The sequence below is a fragment of the Notolabrus celidotus genome, chromosome 21 (assembly GCF_009762535.1).
Source record: "Notolabrus celidotus isolate fNotCel1 chromosome 21, fNotCel1.pri, whole genome shotgun sequence".
Taxonomy (NCBI): domain Eukaryota; kingdom Metazoa; phylum Chordata; class Actinopteri; order Labriformes; family Labridae; genus Notolabrus; species Notolabrus celidotus.
The window spans coordinates 22,754,772-22,773,532 of NC_048292.1; the positions used below are offsets into that span (position 1 = coordinate 22,754,772).

The following is an 18,761-nucleotide window of genomic DNA, read 5'->3' on the forward strand; positions in this document are numbered from 1 at the left end:
ACTTCCACAGTCTCATCAGGTCTTCTGTGAGAGAAGCAAGGAGTGTATGGATGGTGAAATATTAGATACAGAGAATGTAGAGTTTTGGGAAAACAGCCAATGAAGCAGAAGCTGCAGCACCAGAATTAAAGAAACTTCTCAGATGTGATTAGTAAGATTAGCATTAGCATATTCTGGAAGAATGTGAGAGACCAAAAGCTTGATGCTTCATTGTAACTAGCTTTCTCATGATGTCCCTATCATTCAACCTTGTAGGGAGCTGATGTGATGACATGGCTGCTCAGTTCACGCCAACAAGTCACCAGTGATGCTGGGCGGACTAAAGTAAGACACGGTGAGCCTGAGCTTAGGGCGAGCAAACCCTCACTGCACACATTTGTGGATTGTGTCAGATTTGTTGCAGATCTTAACAAGGCAGGATTCACTGTCCGTGTACATGTGACTTTTGCTCCAATCGAGGGAATCTCCTCAGCTGTTACTGATGTTTGTGTATTTTATATTTACAGATGTTTCATATTTTATGACATATTTCTTTAACTCATGTAACAGTTTTTGTTTTACCTTTGTAAAGCACTTTAAATAGCTCTGTGTATGAACAGTACTCTATAAATAGACTTGCCTTGCCTACTGTAGTCTCCTGGAGCAAAAACACTTAGTCATTATTAACTATGTATGCATTTACAAACTGGTCTGCATGTTTGCAGAGGTGGGTATCCTTTGTAAATCTGCTTACACATTTGTGAATCTTTTTCAATTTGTGTGTGCATTTGTGGATCTATCTGGGCACTTACAAATAGTTTTTGCTTCACTATTAGATCCATACAAAGTCATGATCTGCTCTGTCTAACCTGGAAGTTTACTTAATGTTAATCAATCCTAATGCAGTGTTCACACCACGCACAAATACCCTTCCTCCTTGTGAGTGAATAGCATGTAAAGTCAATGTAAAGACACGATAAGATGAGTTCTTGTCAGGCGATGTGAATTAAGCAAATGGAGTGAGCTTGCAACATGTTCAACGTTCTACTCTCCTCATTCAGTTATTCTTGAGACTTGGACAAATTTGCTCCTGAGGGAATCATTTGCGTCACAATGGCCAATCAGCAAGGAGATCCGCCAGTGATGTATGATGTGAAGAACAGACCGTCAAAGTACATTCGCTGAAGATCTTAAGCAGGCTGTTCCTTCCTCAGTTTCGTACGCAGCAAAATATGCTGTGTTCATTGTCAGTGGCATTAAAAAGTGCACACAGCATGGTATTAAATTAAACAAACCACACATTCATGTTAAGGATTCCAAGCTCAAACTTCATAGCATCTCTTAACTTTAGAGTTTGTATTGGTAACTTCCCCTCTGGTGTGTATGTAACCCTTTTGACTCTTTGAAACATGGCCACCATTGAATTATTAAAGCATTTATATCTTTGCACATCAATCATCAAATTATTAATCTCTGTGTTGACGCTTTATGTCACTTCCTCCTGTCAGTAAAGCATATACATTTCTGCAGACTGGAGACATAATAATCCTCTTCTTCTATGGATCTGGAATCTGCCAAATTCTAAAACCAGTCTGTGAAACTGGTCCTAATGGAGAAAATTTAACCCTCGACAGACTGAAAAGAGAGAACGGCAGCTGTTGAACAGAACTCGAGAGCCTGAACATCAAAGCTGAGCTTCACGACGCACAAAGACGGCTTTTGTTTCCTGTTCTCTGCTGGGAGGGAAGGATTGAAGTCCACATCAACACGCTAGCTGAATAAAATGACAGCAAAATTAAAGGCTGGCAGAGAATGAGAGGAAAACACACGGAGTAAACAGACTTTAAAGGCAGATAATGGGAAATGACATCACCGGACACCAAAACCAGACAGAAGGATGTCTTTAGTGTCAAAAACTTTCCTGAATTGAGTCACCAAAACTCTGCAGACACTGAAACTTTGATAAAAGTAGCTGTCAACTTCTATCGCTCTCTCTCTCTCTCTCTCAAGAATTATTCTGCTCTCATTTTTAAAGGAAAGGAAACTGGTTGTGAATATAAGCAGGGTTGGGTCCAGGGAGTGGTCATGGCCCCCCCTTCAAATCTGATTGGACACCCCAGTGGTCACCGACAAATCCCAAACAATGATGGGCAGTTTGCTTTTGTCATGCTTGCAGCTTTCTTTTTATTTCAATGTTGCATATTTTCCTTTTGTTTGCAATGGTGGACATTAACAAATAAATCTACTTAAGTACAGTTTTTGAGTATTTGTACTTTACTTGAGTATTATTTTTTTTGGGAACTTTTTACTTTTACTCCACTACATTTAAGGAAGATATACTTTTGACTCCACTTCATTTCTCTCAAAGCTCTAGTTACTCACTACTTTTGCTTTGAAGTCAGCTGATTAATTTTCTTTTCTGAAATCAGATCCCAAAGACCGTAAACTGTTGGTGTACTTGTGTTTGGTTTGGCTCAGTGGTGTAGCCGTACCTCAGTTGAGCGTAGGTCAAACGTTCTTCAGATCAGTGCGTTCATTTAGTCGTGGTGATGATGGCTATTACTGAGAAGGATGATGATTCTCTACATGAGCACCACGGCCATATTTCAAACCCACGTTTGAGGTTTTGAAATAAAGAATGATTGTTTGTATTGTTGTAAATCTCTGATCTGTTAACCACACAAACTTCATCGCAGCCTACAAAACATCAGCATCTAACCTGAGAAAGCATGTGGAGGTCTGGAGCTAACACACTGGTTATTCCAGATGAACATTTGAAACTTGTCTGTGCTTGTAGTAACTTAGTTAATATTTCATGGTTTACCTTTTAGATATGAAATCATGTTTTCTAGATAAACAGAACGGAGCAGAATGTACACCCATGCATGCAAGATACTTTAAAAAGTACTTTGAATACTTAAGTATTCTTAAAAGCAAGTGCTCCAGGACTTTAACTCAAGTCATAATTTGGCAGAGCAACATTCCCTTGTATTGTAGTAATAAGTCAAAGTAATGTTTGACCAGGAGGATTTATACGTTGACTTAAGTAATGAGGCTGTGTACTTTATCCACCACTGTTTGTTCGTAGAAGAGACTAAAATGATTTAAACGTTGCAACGATGTCCTGCAACCTTTTAAATTCATCACGAAATATACCCCGGACTATAACATCCATTGGATACTTAAATGCCAGTAGTTAAAGTACTATAAGTGAAGATGGAAGGGGTATATAAATGCTATTCATCATGCACACACACAAACATACTGCAGGCCTTCTAGGCAGTGATAAAAGTCTGACACTGATACTGATAAGTGTAATCTATTACCCAGCTTTCTTACTAACCATGCAGCTTATTTAATGCTTGATTCTGATTGGTTGAAACCCCTTTAACAGTGGTAATTAATTCTGAATAGCATAGAGACGCCAGGGAAAACCAGATCATACATGTCACACGTATCAAATCAACTTTACTGTGAATACAACAACTAGACTCTACCCTAAATAAAGATGTTCAGTTTAATGTTATTTATTAAAATAAATCACAATGATGTGTAGACTTAAATGTGAATTAAAATGTTGAATTTAATATTAATTCAACCCCCAAGTAGGCTGATAAGAAAGCTGTTGTGTTGAAAGCATACCAACCGTCACATCTGCTTCTACTTTGAGTCAGGGATTTGTCTCAGCCTGTTGAGATTCTTCTTCCCATAACCCTCCACCAGTATCCTTTACATATTTTATACTACACTTCAACTCTTGGCCTAAAACCGCCTGGTAAAAGGCCACAACGCACCCGCGTGTGTCAGTTCAGTCACATGTCTAATCATGCAAATGTATGCAAAACTCTACGTCTTAATAAGATCAAAACAGATGTTATTTAAAGAACTACCCCCTGAACAGTGTGCATGAATAAAGAAATGAGGTTAAAACTGTGACACCAGACTACACATGTGTAACTCTGCTGTGAGTTAGGTCATTTTACATACCCTATAATGCCAAGCGTATCATATTTGATACATCAGTTTTTGAGACCTCTACATCATCAGTGTGATATTTTTTTTTCGAAAAAAAATGATCTATACAATCAGATACATGCAGTGCATGGATAATCCACCAGGTGTGAGTAATTCATGCACCAGAAGGACGTCACTTTAGACATCCAAAATGTCAGCTGTGGATCAGAGACCCACTCAAGGTTTTTCAGGGATATTTCTGACAATTTTGAAAAAGTTTGGATGAAAAAACTTTCAAATTGTTCCTGAAACTTCAAGAGGAATAGTTACTGGATTGATGCAATGTAAAACTAATTAATATTTCATTACTTAATTTATACTCAAACCATGTTGAAAATGTATGTATTAAAATTGTTACAGCAGGTATATAAGGTTGTTTATTTGGAGACCTGTCAATCATAATTCTATTACATTTCATACATTATTTATTCCATGAAGCAACATACAGTCTTTTTATTATTTAAGAACATGTTTACTTGTCATAATTAGGCAAATTTAGAGTAGAAATTGAGATATTTATAATGTATATTGTATTTTTATAGATGCAACCTGCTGTATCATGATGATTGATGACTGGTTGAATGTTACAATGACTCCCTAGTAAATAATAGTCTTTTGCTCATTGATTTACTCAAAAAATTGAATGATTCAGAGAAGAAATATACAATTAATTAGTTATTTTTGTTGTGTAGCAGATACAGAATATGTATGACATTGTCATGCAATATGGAATAAGATCATTTCTATGTTTGAAATTACTTGGGTTAAAATTTGAAGGAAACACAAAGTTTAATAGTCTTAAAATTTTGTTTTTATGTATGTTTAAAAAATAAACTTTGTGCAAAACATTTGCACCAAAAAACCTGATGTATCACATATGATACAAATTCATGAACATTGATATTTCATTTCTCTTTTTTTATTATTTATCAAAAAGTTCCAATAAACACTATTTTCAAAGAATTTGAATTTTCTGGCAATTATTTGATGGTTCAGGCTTTATAGGGTTAAATGGGGCTTCCTGGGGTTTTGTAGACAGCCTCAAGTGGATGCTCAAGGAACAAGGAACTTCAGTCTGTATCAACCTCAGGGAAGTTGAAAGTTTGTTTTGGTAATGGCGGCTCCACCAGCTGATCTGTGCTGCATGGACTCTGATGACAGCACATGTCACAGCAGGTTTCAATTTCGTTCATCTTTTGATTAAGTCATTGTGATTCACCTGATATGACGAGCAGAGGACAGCGTGTATTAGCCTGTACATAACATATAACCTTCCACTATCATTCGTCCTTGTCACTTCCTCACTCTCTCCAGTTGCCCTTTGACCTCTGGCAGGAAACAGGTCTCCCCCAGGTCCCCTGCTCCTCACTGAGGCCAAACTGATAGCTCCTCCCAATCTGTCCCCTGCAGTCCATCACTGAGCGCTACCCCTTCACAGGACTCTGCCACACAAGTGCAGCAGTGACCACATCCTCATCAGTCATCGCCTGCTCTGTAATTCTGTTGCGGGGAAAACGGAGGGATTTATGGTGGCCGCATGTGCGTCTGATAAGAAATTAATGAGGGTGATAAAGTAAGTGTAGGCTTGCGTACTTCCTGAGCGATCAAAGGAGCGAGAGATGAGTGCTCGGGTGAGTCAGAGGGAGCCTTCATCCTTTCTGAGCAGCACACTCAGCATTTCCATGAGTCTGTCAGCCACGCTCTTCACATTTTGGGGGAGTTTGTTGCATAAAAAAAAATTCTGTGGAGGAGTCGATGCTCAGAACAAAGGAATGAGTCAAACTTAGAAGAGTCTCCTGAATAAAGCAGATCTTATCAAGTCAAATCTGACTCTAGGTTTGTGGTTTTACCTCAAAGAAAAAGAAGAAAAGATCTGCTTGAGTGTCATCTATACTTCTGATATCACATGACAAATGATATCTGCCTCTAAACATATTGTGCATCAGGTCAGGTTCCACGCTGACATACTGTACACACATGTTTTGACAATGTGGCACCCAGCCGTCTGCACCCTGTGAGGCGTGGGGGAGTGTTGGCGAGGGGAGAGGACGCCTGCTGTCCACATGTTTTATGACTCCAGCTGACAGTGACTATAAACACACACTCTGCTGCTGGTTTTATGGAGTCTGAGACACTGCCGAGATAAAAAAAACCCACTCTGATTCAGTTTCAGTCTCATTACAGTCTCCGTTATCTTCTCTCCTGTTCACGAATAAAAACACTGAGAAGCTTCTGAGCCTGCGCTGCTGACAACACAGATCTGTCTGTGGTTGATAATGATCGTATATCTGCTGGTGCAACATGTTCTACCTCAGCAGCTTGGTCAGTGCTCCCATACTTCAAGATGGGACACTTTAGGTACTCTGCAGCATCAGTTTTGCACATGCAATGCTCTCAGGTCAGGTGTGTGTTAAGAAATATGCAACGTCTTAAAAGAAATAAATAAAATGTCAACAAAGCAAGAATTAAAACGGAAAGTTTTAACTGACTTTTAAAATCTTAAATATTTGCCTGCAATGAACCAAAAAAATGATTGATGCAGAAGAAAAACATGGTTTGCAATAAAGTATCGATTCATAATGTAACCAAGATACATGAGGGAACACCACGCTTCTCTTAACAAAACTAAACTTACGCACTCATTGATTCTAATGTGGTGGGATCATTGCAGGTGAACTCAAACACAATAATACCTGCAGCCCATCTGCTGCTACAGAAACTTTATCAACAGTTTAAGTAACTTCAGCATCTCACTAAATTTTGCTGACGAGGGAAACAAATGTGTTATGCACAAAGACTTTATAAATAATGGACGTAGTATCCGTGATGTCTGCTTGTTCCCACCTGTCAATCAAGTCAGGTCATGTCCTTATTTCGGCAAAAACTCGCAATCTTAACATCTTCTGAACAATCGCTTTAGACAAAAATTCACCCCCCCTCACAGTGTGTGCCGATAGAGAAATTAGCTACGTAGACCCAAGCCATTTTTTGAACCAGGCTGTAAACATGTTTATTTCTGCTGTAAAGATCGTCTTCTTTGAATGGGTGTGTATGTGGTTTCCGGTGTTTCTTCAGCCAGCCTCAAGCGGATACTCCATGAACAGTAGTTTATAACACTTCTGCATGGGCTTCAGAGACTGGAGGTTGCTGCTTGGTTACGCCCGAAAAATAGTGCAACAAAGTGTCTTTCTGACAACTAAGTAACTTGTACATTTTCTAAAAAAAGCGTACACTTTCACTAGGAATTAAAGGGTTAGGTTTTGGAGGTTGACACCTTCACCTCTGCTCATTGTTCAATAAAGGGGCTGACCTGACCAAGTTTCCTGTGGTTAGACTTACCGTTGACAAATACCTCATACAACCACACTTAAAGGAAAACTATCTGGGGCACTGGTGGCCTAGGGGTCTAAGTGTGCCCCATACACAGAGGCAACAATCCTTGTCGCATATGTCACTGGTGCAACCACCAGCTTCGACCATTTACTGTATGTAATCCCCCCTCTCTCTGCTCACCATATTTCCTTTCTCCCTTTAGCTGCCCTATCAAATAAAAGGTGAAAATGCCCAAATATATAACTTAAAAAAACAGCTATCCCTTTAACGGCACATGAGATGCATTCCTCAAAGTTTTATAATAACCAGTATGTTTGAAAGGAAAGGGTGATACCAGGTTATACTTCTGTTCTCTCCTTCTCTTATCTCTGAACCCTTGATCCTGTTGGTGAGCACCAGACTGATTCTGATCACGATCACATTTGACAAAAGCTCAGAGAAAAGAGTAAACTGCTTCTTTATTACAGTAACCCACACTTTGCTTCATGGAGGACTGTGGTGAAGTATTGATCGGAGCGCGGCCTCTGTTGACCGCTGCACAGCTACAGTAACTAAATGATGGATCTTTCAATAAGATCCCTGAAGAGCTCCTTCAGAACAGATCTCTGACGTCTCTCAGCCAGAACTAAGTGCCGGCAATAGCCTGGGGGATGTTAACTCTTATCTATGATGTATCAGGCTGCATTCATGACTGCTAGTGAAGCGCTATAGGCTGTGTTCCAGCGCCCGGGGTTATAATCTCACTGACTGTTCAGTCTGTGGACGGCTTCCTCAGATCTGCCGTCTCCTCCCTCCCTCTCTACCTGTCAAACACTGCAACACCATGCTCCCAGCCAACACAAACGTCTGGTTGGTGTTGATGGACAGAGACAGCTGCGGTGGAAATACAAAACGTTTGAGTGAACACACAGCAGGCTTTTTATAGAGGCTGAAACCAGAGCTGGAGAGCAGATTAACGACTTCACTTCCCAATTAGCCCACTCAGCAAGAGAGGAAATGATCTGACCGGTCCTCTGCTTCCTTTCTTCTCTGTGTATGCGTGTGTGTTGCTGCACAAGTATGAGCGTGTGTCGGCTCTCTCTGATCTAATTCTACAGAGTTCAGCGCTGCTCTCTGACAGCCGCCCGCTGCCCGCTGGCTGTCACATGTTGCCTTCTCTTCCTGTTCATGTTAAAGCTCCTCAGAGGCTGACAGGTCTGGAGGACTGTGTGTGAAACTCATGACAGAGATTATAACGCAACACAACTTCTGTCTTTGAGATATTTGTTGCAGTGGATTTCATTTAAGTCACTTTGTTTGTGTCGTGTCTTGAATCGTGCAACTTGCTCATACGTCTCATTCTGGCTGCATGTGCAGTGTGTGATGGATGCATGCTGGCTTCATCTTCATGTTGGCGTGAATGTTAGTAGAATAGAGCTTTCAGACTGCTGGCAAGCTTTAATATCCTGATATTCAGATTTTTTGGTGATTATTCAGTAACAAGCCTCCTCATTATTTTGAGAACAGGTTATCAGGTGAAAGAATTCAAAACATAATGCAAAGCATTTCTGACCTGATGATGCTTTTGCCATACGTACTATGAGCAAAGTTTCAAAAGCAGGACGACAGCTGAAAGCTCAAACCTTATCCTCTCTGCATCTCTTCGGCTCTCACATTCTGCCCCCCTCTGTCAACCTTTTTCATTTCTGTCCTCCTATTGGAAGAGCCCTGAGGGGTTTCTAAAAGCCCAGGTGTTATAAGCTTCCCCAAAATGCTGAAAACAAGAAGTCTGAATCCTCAAATATCATGCATCATCATCTTCATACCACACCATAAACTGTTAACCTGTTGTGCCGTCCTTGCGACTGAATTACGTAAGAAATGGAAATGCGGACATGGAAAAGGCCTGTAAGTCATTTTGCATTAAGTGCCGTCTCTTGCCCTCCATCCTTCAGCAGGATGTGACTTTTATTTTAAATGCAGACACTCACATGATGGAGTGGTTTTCTGAAAAAATGTGATGTCTCAGCAGCCTCTGAGTTAACGGCGTAATTGGTTCTGAATTCTGAATCTCTCAGATCTTTTTGATGAAGATCATTTATGTTCTTTGATGTGCAGGCTTTAGGATAAGGTTGTGAGTGCAGGATGAGCATTTGGTTGATGTTTACAAAGACTTTGGAGTGTACCTCCATAAAGCTAAAGGCAGGGAACAAAAGACTCTCATGCTATGCAAAGTGGACACTACGGACATCTTAAAAGGTTTTATCTTGTGTGAAAGATAAAAGGTTTCCTGCAGAGCTTCACACTCTTTACTTGCTTCTTCAGTCACAACCATATGCACGGTGTTAAAAATAATTCCCTCACTGCACTGCAGAAACAGATCTGAGGTTAGTTTGACAGCTCAGCAGATGGACAGGTGTTTTACCCGATAGGTTTGATTCTGCTGCAAGTTCAACTTAGTTTAGAGTTTGAGCTGAGCAGCTGAACTTGTATCATCGAGGGCCGACTCTCCTGGAGGAAACTCATGCGGGAAATATAACTTTTTCACAGTTTGAATTCTGCAGGAGAAGTTCAGGTTTAACTGATGATATTAAAACAAATGTTCTAGCTTGAAGGTGCAGGAAGTCTGCACGATGGCATCCTGGCACCAAGCTGGGTACGGGACACTCGATGGAACTGAGCCATTATCAAAAAGAAGACTGTTCCCCCTCTGCTGTTTCTGTTAAGACGAGCCAAATTGTCTGCCATGGAGAGGGACCATCCTGCTGCTGTAAAACTGGTAAACAGGAGCACCATCCAAATCTTGGTTAGTCCCTGATGGCTGCAATGATCCACGACGGAGGAATGGGACACACCGGAGGGTTTTCAAACATTTCCTGGAGAGCCACTTTTGTAAAACTGTTCTTAAACTACAAGTTGTCTGCAAAAGATGATCATAAGATTTCTTCTAATCTCTATAAATCAACCACGATGACACTAGGGATGGGCATTTCAAGCCAAAATACTGCTCGATAATCATTGGCATCTATACGACAATTATTCGAATAATCCCCCCCCCCCCCAGTCATGCTCAGTCTCTGGAAATTCGTGTGTAGTAGTGTGAGATTCAGAAACGGAGAAAATCACAGTGACTGTTGCTAATGTTTTCTTCTTCTTTTGCTACTTCATACAGTTAGCATTCTTCTTCTTCTGTTATTTAATGCGGTTAGCAAACAGCTTTAAGACGCTCTATAGCCACCGTCTGGTGGGAATACTGTTTTACAACCAGACGCCAGTAAAAAAATGATGAAAAATGTTACTTTTAAAATGAGAGAATATTCAAAGTAACTCTTTGATTTTTACAAAGTGAACCAATAATCGAATATTCGAAAATCATTGACCATCCCTAGATGATACAACACCATTTTGCCATGAACACAGTATCAGAAAAGACAACTGGAAAGGAATTGCATTAATACAAATGTATGATGCACAACAACAACGACAACTGAGTGAAAGAGTTTGAATATGTCAGTGTGAGCATTAGAGCTCAAGTTATTTGCTCTTCTGACGGACTAATCTGTGGGTTAGATTGTACCTGAACTAGGGGTTCATCTATATATACTTTAGAGTAGAGAAAGTCAGGAGAGTGGAGTACAAACTGCTAAGACTTATATTTATAACTGTTACAGCATAATGTCTGAAAAAGTTGTAGAGCTAAGAATAAAGCTGGGTCAGCGCCTGTGCAGTTTGGTTTCTACTCTCCCATCTCTTTCCTGTTGGGTTTTCTTTCCTACCTCATGAGGTTCCCAGCCGCCCTGTGCTGTCTGCCTGACAGCGCTCTGTCAAGCCCCGGCCTCGTCTTCATCCACTTTTGTTGCCATAGAAACCGTCAGCCATGGAAAAGTACAGGCGAGCGCAAAGGAAGAGGACAGTGAGGGGTATGATGGTCGGCCACACCTACCCGCGAGAGCTGCAAAAACAAAGACAGAAGACACGCTTTAGAGGATGTTTGTGTTCTCTGAGGGAGCGAGGTGAACGTTGTTTCATGCTGCAGAGGTCGGGTTTATGGGATGGTGTCACATCCTGATGCTTCTTGTGTTTGTTAATGCTTTGAAGCATGAAGTAATTACAGCCAAAAACAGATTCATTAGTCATGCAACTTCCCCAAAGTCAGCAACAATAAAAACACTGACGACTAAACAGCCAGGAACTGAAGAGTCCACAAAGAGCTGAAACTAAGTCTGCAGCATTTAAAGTTATGAGCTTATTTTTGCCACTTTACTGTGGAAGAAGGGCAAATTAAGAGGAAATGTCACGTCTTAAAGAGTCTGTGGAAGACTCTTGGGGAATTGCATGATCAGCTTCTACTTCAGATGTTAATGGCCCATTAAAAAGTAAGAGCCGAAAGTTCATCTGGGAGGAAATAAAGGAAATGAAAGCAGGAAGAGGACAGTTTGGAGAAGGTGAAACAAACAGGCATCAGATACAAGACAAGGAGCTCACATGTGGATGGGATGAAAGAAAGGTAGAAGATTTAATATGTGTGCCTGGTTATTTGTCATATCTGATACAATTTTTGCAATATAGAACAACGTTTATGCTTATATCTTTCATATTCATTGTATATTTAGACAAACATTAAACTTACTGAAAAAGTCCAAGCAAATAAAATCCAAACAGTCCAACTGAAAACAGGAGGGAAGACCTGAAGATCTAACAACACAAGGGAGGAAACAGACTAAATACACACCAGGTAACGAGCTACAGGTGTGCACGCAGGTGAAACTAATGAAGGTAATCACACACACAAGGGCAGGAAGTAAAATTAACTGGACACACAGGGAGCAAGAACTTCAAAATAAAACAGGAAAAACAACTGACTCAAGATACAACACAAGGCATGAACACAAGAAAGATCTAACTCATAATACAGGAAGAGAGAGAAAAATAAATAAAAACAGAAAATCAAAGACAGACTACAAAACACAGAAAATACAAACTAAACCAAAGCCACTCATGACAGTTACTTCAGAGGAACTGAGTATAACCTCAGGCTTGAAGAAAATGTGCAGCTTCTCTTTGCTGTTACATCAAAAACAAATCTCTGAAATAAGCTTCAGATCTTCACAAGGCTTCACATCTTAGACATACATGGGTTTTTTCATACTAGATGTTCAACACGTCAAAGCAGGAAAATAAAGAGTCAAACTGACAGCTGATCATATTATGCAATACCTTTTCCTAGTCTCTCTGTATACAGACATATTAAATATATTTATGTATTTATTCCTATCGCTTATTACACTTTAACTGCCTCACAGTGCACACTATATTTGACTTTATTTATATCACCTTGGAACGACCCATCAGTCATAATCACACCATGTCAACCTGTCACTTCTGTATTACATGTCCTAACTGCCTGCATAATTACAACTGTTTATACCATGTGTAACATTTGTATACACCTTTACATTTCTATTTTCTTTTATTTATCTATTTTTTTAACTTTATTTGAATTGTTTTCTCTATTTGTGCTCTATTATTCTTTTACTACTCTTGCTACTATGTCTGTGTTGCTGCAACAAACAAATTTCCCCTTGTTGATCAATAAAGTATTATCTTATCTTGAAGTGCCAGTGGTGATCAATCATATTGTCTCCTGTTTAAAGTCTTGTGAGTGAACCCAGGTGTTTAAGTTATTCCACCTACATGACCTCATCTAAGAGCGGTCTAACCCGGGACTTCCACCACATCTGTGTCCGGTCCGTCTCCGATCCACTGCGGTGCAGGACCGCCAGACAGCTGGAGTCATGTGACCGAGGATTTCCCGCGGTAATCACTGAATCAAGGATTCTCCTCCTCCTCTCCTCATCCATGTTGTCTTTCTGGTCCTCTGAAAACCTCTGACCTGTTGACTCCAGGCCTGGCTCCGCTCATCATGATGGTTTGTTGTTGTAGTTAAGTGAAATACGATCTGGTGATAACACAGAGTGTTTTATTCTGAAAATTAACTGGATGTTTTCATTTTGTTTTGGTGCCTGACCTCCTGTCCCACTTCATCTGCTCTGTTGAGATTGATGCGTCGTGCTCCAGCATCCAGCAAAAATAGAAGTCTTGTGTCTCTGATCAGGAGGGCTCTGATCTGCCGGATCAGAGACGCAGCCGGAACGCAACGGAGCGGAAGTTAACAGATTGACAACAATAGAAACCTATCAGATCCAGTGCTGTGACAGATTGGAGATGGACGGAACATGGATGCAGTGGAATTTGGCCGTGAGCCCACCATCAGAGTGATACAGGGTCTAATCAGACAAGCTAACTTCAAACACCTGTACTACAAAGGTGGCTCACTTCTCACTGGGGTAGAACATTGCGATATCGTATCTTGATAATAACCTGCTCTGGAGCTGTGGGGAACTCCAAAGCAGGACTCACCCTCTGTACCCGCTGCATGATGTAAAGTGGTCTAAATACTCAGTCCAAGCCGTTTCTAATCTTGACATTCCTACAGGCCTTCCTTCCCCTGTTGTATTAAAACACAGGGAGCAAGTTTAACTCTGTTGCTAATTTTCAGAGCACATGAAAACAGTTCCATTGTGAGTCATGAAATCTCTTGTGAAGCAACTGCAGGCTTCACAGTGCAACGGTAGACACCATGCTGTCGTGTATTTATCCTCATGCTGCAGGCATCTGGATTCTTTAGGAGGCTGCAGTTCAATCAAAGCAACGGTACCTATCAACCTGTCAGCTATCTGAGCGAGAAGAAAAGCTTTGTTTTCCTTCAATTAAACATGACTTTACAGGAAAGCAGGGAAAGTTCAGGAGAAGTGCAGTGAGTATAAAAGCAAAGTGAATTCTAAATGTGAAGAAAGTTCATGTTCAAGTGTTGTAAAATGTGTTTTTCAAAGAAGAGAAACTAGCAGGGAGCTAAAGACAAACAAAGCTGAAACTAATCACTTCTTTTAATCTAATAAGCTCCTTTTCAAACATAAGGTCATCAGACTCTCTGAAAGCTCAGTGTAACATGTTGCTCTCATTCATAAAATCCCTTAATGACAGAGAAATCTCATCAACAGCTCAACAAGCTACACATTTGTTATGCAACCACACAAGTCTATTTAGGGCATCTTCACAGGGATTTGGTCATCAATAATGAATGTTCTGCCCCTGTTTCAGAGTGGGCTGGTTTCATCTTGATCACACGTTCACAGATGTAGCGCAGCTGTAGCCTGAGAGCTAATTTACAAAAAATAAAAAGGTACCATATATACTGTTGCGCCGCAGAGAGTTCGCATGCTGTTGTCCTCCCTGGAGCTTTATTTTCCAACGTGTGAAGTTGTGATGTAACCGTCAGCTGTCCCAATTTCTATAACGAGTGTCTTCTTTCTATGTGATCACAGACATACTCTCCAATCGCCAATCAGTGAAGACATGACAATGGGTCGAGACATTTACAGCAACAAAAGTGGAGAAGATCATCAAGTATCAAAGCTCAACCTCTGGTTTGAGCGTCTAACCCTGTGACAACTTTTACCAGAGAGCAAAACAACTCTTCAAACGGATTACAAATTTCTGATGCATTCAAGAAGGTCAGGAAATCTAAGCGTTGATCAGCTTTGTTGAACAGATTGTTAGCTGCACTTGCATGCAGATATTTATAGAGTTAATCAAACTGTTGTCAGATTACAGTGGATTTCTTTCCTCCTCCTTTCGCTCTCCAAAAGAACTCTTTCCCCAAGTCTGCTACATGGTTTTCTTAACACTACTTGGACTATATTACTGAATCAAATGTATAAAGATTAGTTTTCCTAGAAGTCTTGAAAACTAAAGACAAATTGGTCTTTTCCCACAGACTCAAGTATATGAGGCTTGTTAGCTGTTCTTGCATGAAGACATCCATTTATAGAGATAGATAACATGTCATCAAAGTACCATTGATAGTCACCATCACAAAATATCAATACAACAGATGGCATTCAGTCATATGCTGTTTTTCCTGCTTTCACCAAAGCCCACAGAGACTTAATTGGTCAACACCAGCAGGACCACTAACATCATTCATGCAGAGGCCTGAACGCTGCTCTTACTAATCTAAAAATCCAGACCCCCTCTGCAGATGTAAAGGTAAATGCAACTGAAGGAGACCCAGTCAAGACGCGGAAATTAAACATAGAGTCACATGGGTCAAACTTTGAGAGCAGGTATAGACCAACTAAATTTATACTTATGTGTCGAATCGACAGCGTAGCCTATGCCATAGGTCTGCATAGCTTGCTTACCTACACAGAGACCAATGTAAGTAGGTGACGTGCACCTCCTCCAAAATGTAACTACTCGTTGAATCGACGCAGACCGTAAGCCCTGTGATTGGTCCGCTCGGCAGGATTGTATTTACCGCGTTTACAGCACTTCTGGGATTCCCTCACATTGGCCGTGTATTTTATCTCCACCGACTTGTTCTCTCTATTCTTCCCTGTAATCATATCTGTATGATAAACAGCAACATGTATCAGCTGTAGATTAACATAACACGCTCTGAATTGCTGTGGAAAAGTAGACGGAAAATGTAGCGGGGCTGGAAACAGACGAGGTGACTATCAGAGACCACGCTGGCCTCAAGCATTTTGGGTGAGTATTTCTGCATGACACGGACACATCGATGCAGAAGTTTGGAGTGCTCATGTCTGCGTCAACCACTGCTGCGTAGGGGTGACGCAGATGTATAAACCAACCTTGAGACCTTCAACATGCAGTAGACAATAAATGGACTGAACTTACATCTGTACTCTGCGATGCGATGCTGCCCAGCTGTCCAATCACAGGGTCTGCACTCTGCGTCGTTTTGACATGGCTGAACGAGGTAAACATCAGGGTACATGCAAATGCTTCTGCATAGGGAAAGAGCTAAGTGGACCTACTGCATAGGCTATGGCATTGATTCAATGCAGAAGCATGAACCAGGCTTTAGAGCCAACCGGTCGACAGTCTTCAGAGCGGATGGCTTGAGTTCGACTCCAACCAGAAGAAACTTCCACAAATTTCATATCCATACTTACAGGAATTAAGAGCAATGTTAAGCAAAATCATCACCTGCTTCTTCCTCATAAACACTCACACACTAAAGGCTGTGTCTTCAGGAGCGAGTTGCGGCTCCGCACTTTACCTGTAAATAATTTGAAAGCACTCTGAAGGACCGAGGATTGAACTGCTGAACTTTGATGCTCTGATCGGACCACCTGCTCTACCTTTGAGCCACGGACGCCCTGAGGTTTTCTATTTTCAATACGGCTTATGACTTCATCTTAGTGAATCATTTAGAGTGTTGAAACAAAAGTTTTCTGTGATGCTGACTGCTTTTTGTGGACAGTTTAACAAAGACAACGGTGGGAAAGAGACATGGATTCAACAGGAGCGGCAGATTTGTGTCTTACTACCAAATACTTATCATCAAAGGTGTTTATCGTTCATTTTTAATCCATGGTTCTGTTTTCAGTGATGTGAATCATAAGACAAAGATGTTTGAAACAAAGCCGCAGTTGACTTTTCATCAGCACGGCATGTTTTAGAATTAAGGCAGAGTTTGAGGATGTTCTGAGCTTTGCAACATTTTGGATTGAAACACGCAGAAGAGACTTCAGAGGAGAGATGATAAATTATACATTCAGCGTGTGCGTGCTGACTGCATCACAGTGTGTCTCCCACTCCCAAATGTTTCAGATTTTGTAAGAAAATTGCCATTACCATTTAGAGTCATCACTGTTTCAAAAGGTTACAGCACAAGAAAAAAACTCAGCACGAGGGCGGACGTTTGGCATTTATTTGAGGGTGTATATGTGAACTGCAGTTCTTCTGTATTTTGTTGAGTTGAAAGCAACAGAAATGTTTTCTGGGGAGGGATTGAAGATTACAGAGACTGTCTTTGCCTTGTTGAGGGTTGATGAATCAAGTTTTTTGCTGTAGACTTTGGCATGCAATTTTTTGGTTTGTTGTGAATGCCTCTAACCGAGCATTGTCCCAGTGTCAGCTGTGATAAGTGATGTTTGAACTCTGGAAAGAAAAGCATCACTTCCTCTGTCTTTTATTCTGTATTACTCAGCACAATCTTTGAAAAGAAATTAGACACTGCAGTCCCACACTTCATTGCTCCTACGAGATTTAAAAGACGACACAAAATTCAACATCTGATACAGACTGTTTAATGGTTGTGGTGTAGGTTAAGCTCAGTGTTTCATTGTTCCTTCCGGTTTCTGTTGCACATTTTTCACTGAGCTCGTGACATTTTCCATTAAAAGGAAAGAGAAAGGGAATCATTCTACAACTATTTAGATTTTCAGCCCATGTGTAATTGTTGACTCAAAAAACGAGCCTCTCTTTGATTCATGTAGTTCTGTAGGTGGTTCATTTCTGCTGGAAATACATTGTTGTGAGATAGCGCTGTAGCTCTACTGGAAAAATCTTCACCTGTTGTCACATTGTTTACAAGAGGTCATTTATCAGTCGTCCCTGAGGTCCCTGCTACGTAACAGTACTCACAGTTGGTGAGGATGGATGGAATGGAATGGAATGGGATGGAATGGAATAAAAGAGAATTGTCACAATTATCAACTGCTCAGCCTCTCAGCCCAGTACATTTCCACTCCCCTTCAGTTTCCCTTGTTTTACCTGAACCACACTCTCCTCATTATGCCAACTCAAATCACTTGTTCCTCATTACCTGCTGACAGTATTTAAGTCCCGGTCTCAGCTCACTCAGTGCCAGATTGTTCTCTGCGATGCAAGACTCTCCAGCACTCTTCCTCGGATTGATCTCCCAGTTTCGACCCTGCCCGTCCACGACCTTCCTTCCTCGTTTCTGCCCTGGTAACTACCTCAGCCTTCTGTCCCCGACCAAGAGATTTGCCTGCTCCTCGTCTGTTTCCAGCCTGTTCCTCCACACAGCCTGAGAAGATGCATCACATTACTGCTGAGGAGAGCCAGCATCTCAAAAGACTTTATGCTACCTGGGTGGTCAAGACTGTTACCTGCTGTTTACTCCGGGCTCCAGTGTGCTGCTTTTGGGTTCACCCTCACACCCGTAATAAGAATAGAATGGAATGGGATAGAATGGAGTGGAATAAAAGAGAATAGAATGGAATGGGATGGGATGGAATAAAAGATAATAGAATGGAATGAAATGGTATGAAATGGTATGAAATGGTATGAAATGGAATGGAATGGGATAGAATGGATTGGAAAAAAAGAGAATGGAATGGAGTGATCTCGACAAAGTCACTTAAACCATTAGCGGTAGCAGGACTGGAACCAGGGTTTAAATATTAGTGAGGTTCAGAATGTTTGCCATCATGCCATAGAAAGCATACACCAATAGCTGTAAAAAACCTGACAGGACAAAATCATCCCATTTGGCAACTGCTCAGACTAGGGATGCATTTTCAGCGTGTATATCTTATGGTCATTGGGTTTTCCTTTCA

At 40.9% G+C, this 18,761-nt stretch overlaps 1 long non-coding RNA gene across 3 annotated transcripts in view; it reads right to left on the minus strand.

Annotated features, from left to right (window-relative positions):
- Positions 1-12,036, minus strand: part of LOC117805480 — a 73,275-nt gene extending 61,239 nt beyond the window's left edge. For all 3 annotated transcript variants that reach the window (XR_004629434.1, XR_004629435.1, XR_004629433.1), the window contains exons 1-2: positions 11,936-12,036; positions 11,082-11,257 (exon numbers count right to left, since the gene is read on the minus strand). This is a non-coding gene — a long non-coding RNA (uncharacterized LOC117805480). The remainder of the gene's footprint in view (positions 1-11,081; positions 11,258-11,935) is intronic.
- Positions 12,037-18,761: the final 6,725 nt, after the last annotated feature.